General features: G+C 35.2%; 1 long non-coding RNA gene across 3 annotated transcripts; it reads right to left on the reverse strand.

Annotated features, from left to right (window-relative positions):
* Positions 1-1274: 1274 nt before the first annotated feature.
* LOC109192262 lies at positions 1275-3647 on the reverse strand. 3 transcript variants are annotated; one of them, XR_002056076.1, is made up of 4 exons: positions 2748-3647; positions 2243-2577; positions 1833-1949; positions 1275-1445 (listed from the first exon to the last, which is right to left on the reverse strand). It is a non-coding gene; the product is annotated as an uncharacterized LOC109192262 (long non-coding RNA). The 3 variants fall into 3 exon arrangements; XR_002056075.1 differs by having other exon boundaries at positions 2243-2336; positions 2448-3647; XR_002056074.1 differs by having other exon boundaries at positions 2243-3645.

Consider the following 3647-nt stretch of genomic DNA (forward strand, 5'->3'; position numbering starts at 1 on the left):
TTGCCGAGCGATATCGGAGTTTCCGTTTGGTGGTAGTGGTCGGTTATTGTTACGAAGGACGGCGTCGCTTAGTGCTTGGGCGACATGAGTTAGTTGTTGTAGATTCTGAGCTAGATATTCGTGAGCGGAGGGTTTGGGGACCTTGACTGACTTCTTGTTGGCGCCATGCTGATGGTCTACAGGGCCAACATTTATCGTAATGGTAAGTTAGTGGGTTGCATCCTTACCTTGATGTGACAAGCGTAGGGGATTCTTAAATTAAGTGTAGAATAGAGTGATGGGGAAGTTAGGCATGTAATGATAGGTAAACCCACAATCTCACTGCGTGTCTTAAGTTTCCTGAATCCTATGTACCTAAATACCTAGAGTTCAAGCTTAATGTCCTAAAGTCATGTCTTAAGAGTCTTATCCTAGGGTCAAACATAGGCTCTGATACCAACTGTAACACTCCTAAATTTTAAAACTTTTAATGCTTATGAAATAAAGGCAATTCTATTATCAAATCCCAAACAGAGCATAACTAAACATAATTGTTGGGGTGCTATGCCACATCTGAGCTGGAGAACTCAGATGCACAGGCTAAACTATCCGAACAACAGAAATCCTCAAATCAATGTCTAGTACAACATCAAGGCATGCAGGCCGATAAAAGAACTAATCTAGCTAGGTCCACGGGTCCAACTAGCGCGCTCCGGAGCTACTCATCTGTGCCTGAAAGCCAAATATACACTACAAGAAAATTGATCATTAGTGAGAGGTAAAACTGTCACTAAAAATCAAAAACCATCATAAAAGACTTTTAATGACAAGAAATTTACCGTCACCACCCGTCGTTATTTCTTCCGAGGTTAAAAACAAATAGTGACAGGATATGAGACCATCAAGAATAAACATATAGTGATAGTTTATTTACCGTCACTAAAACGTTCTTTTTGTGATGGAAAATCCCATCATTAATATTACTATTTACTAACAACATTTTTTCTCATTATATTAGATTTTGTCCGTCACTAAAAATAATAATTTAGTGTCAAATATTATTTTTATAATATTGTGTATATTGTTACTTTTCATTAAATATTAATTTTTGTAATACATTTTTTCTCACTAATCAATATTATGTTATGTTGTAACTATAAATATTGTATTGGTAAAAATTATAATGCAATTAAAATAAACTCGATCAATATATTAAAAGACTTTATCATCAATACCAAAATGAAATGTTTCATACAAGTTTGTAAAGACTAATATAAAAACAAAGAAACTAATTATAACAAATAGTCATAGTAATGTATTTACGGGTTATTTTGCCTCAAGTCTTTTGCATTTGAACTAATTTTGCCTCAAGTCTTGCAAGAACAGTGGTGCAGTCAAACAGTCAAACCCCTGCTTATCAATTATCGTATCACTTCCAGCTTCAAAATCACAAGACTGTCTTTCAACTGCCAATAAAACCCCGAAATGTTTTAGTATAATCTTAAGACATTGAACATATTAGGTGGAAGGTAAAAATATTTGGAAGACATTGAGCTGATTAAAGCCTCCAAATCCCTAGAAAATAAAATAATGTGACATGTCACATGTTTAGAGACTGAGATATCCACTATGTTTTTTTTTCTTTTGAAATCCACTATGTTTAGTAGAACAAAAACAGTCATATTCTTCTATCTAACAAAGTATAAACAGTTCATGATATGATATGGCAAGTGTTTCTTTTATACATATTAATACTCAACATACTCAAGAACATTTCAAGAAAAGTGAGATAAAAAGAAAGAAATAGGCCAGGCAAGGCATCTAATACAAGTGAAATTTATCAGTAAACTCACCACTTCAGCAAGACTTGCACCTTCATGAAGTCCTATGCTCTTGATCTCATGCTGGGCCGCTTTAGCAAAAGGAAAAACAGCTGGATCAAGGTCCTGCCTCTCTTCTGTGATAAGACCCTGCATCAGCACCCATAGTCTCTCAAATAAACAGAAGAAAAAAAATATCAAAAAAGAAAATGGGCAAGCATGACAAAAATGGCATACTGTCACATTCATTTTTTTATTTGTTGTCTTTGACTTTTTACTAATCTCTGATTACTTATATAATTATGTTTTACATTATGACAAAATGAAGAATATTACCTTTTGGAAGTTTAAGAAATTTCAGATAGTATTCATAGTATGCAAAGAGCTTAAAGCATCAATACATTTACAGATATAGAACACATGCTATATAAGTAGATTATTACGTTCTTATCCAAAACAAGAAAGTGGGGATTTGCTGATGGCCCTGACATTCTCGAAACATCCTACATTGCCATGTTCAGAACAGCAAGCCCTGCACTGAATCAAGAGAAAGAAGGACAAAATAAGAAAATGTAGCATGAGGCTTCCATTGAAAACATAGATCATATGAACAAGGGAATACATTTTAGTACTTGTATTTTAACCTACCTTCCGGCTCCAACCACAACTATTTTTTGATTGGCAAAATCAGTTAATGGTCAACCCTGCGCTCTAACAGTCCCTAACAGACCAGCTAGAGCAACACCAGCATTTGTAGAATATACAAGAACTGGTCAACCTTCATTATCAAATAATCTAAATGACTACAGACACACATAATATAATCATAAAGAAGAAGCATAAATGAATCACTAAAAACATCATCAGATTATTATCTATTTTTAGCTATGGGCTGCTTCAATTAGATTTATAGTAAAGAAGCATAAGATGATGACCAAATGAACTTACACTGAGGGATGTTGGAGGAAGCCTAAGAGATTAGATTAACACATACCATATTCCAAGTCTTCTTACATGGACACTTCTGTATGTGTATTCAGTGATTCATCATATTTAGGATCCAGAACTTCAGAATTTTGATATGTGAAAAATAATATGGAAAACAAAATGAGATCAAAACACTATCCTGATCAAGCTTCTTCCTCAATCAAAAAACTGCCACCAATTAGCTTCTTCCTCAATAAAAAACAACCATCTTGAATGAAATACAACAAAAATAAATAAAAGATGACAAGTATTTTAAAATGCACCTTCGTTAAGGACAAATAGAAGCCAAACTATCCCAAAAAATATTGAAATCAACAACAAATGTGCAGAAATATCATAATACATTGACAACAAGAATCATCCTTTATATCTTAAAAGGGAAATCAAAAATGGATTTTTGGAATCCGCAGTTATATTTAGAGTATAAGAAATTGAAGGGTATTTAAACACCAAGAATAAGGAAAGGGCATGAAATAAGAGAGACAAACAGAACACAAGCCGTCATCCACGTCCTCTTTGCCGTTGTTCAAGGTCGTCGAAGCTTCTCTCTCCGATGTTGTTCACCGAGGTTCACGTCATTGCAGCCGTCCTCGAGCTTGGCGGCCGATGGCGAGCTAGATTTCCCTCTTTGCGTCATCAACCTGGCACATCCGATTGAAGAGAAAAATAATGAAAAATAAAACCAGAGAAACGAAAATACCTGATGGCTGGAGGCGAAAACGGCGGCGAGCGAGTTGCAACGATTTGAAGGAAGAGGCAATGACTAGGTCTGGCGACTTAGGAAAAGAATGAATGTTTTAGGGATTTAGGAGAGGTGGAAAGAGAAGAGGGGGAAGATGTGGCTGTAAAATTTGATGTACA

The sequence above is a fragment of the Ipomoea nil genome, unplaced genomic scaffold, assembly GCF_001879475.1.
Source record: "Ipomoea nil cultivar Tokyo-kokei standard unplaced genomic scaffold, Asagao_1.1 scaffold1770, whole genome shotgun sequence".
Lineage (NCBI taxonomy): Eukaryota > Viridiplantae > Streptophyta > Magnoliopsida > Solanales > Convolvulaceae > Ipomoea > Ipomoea nil.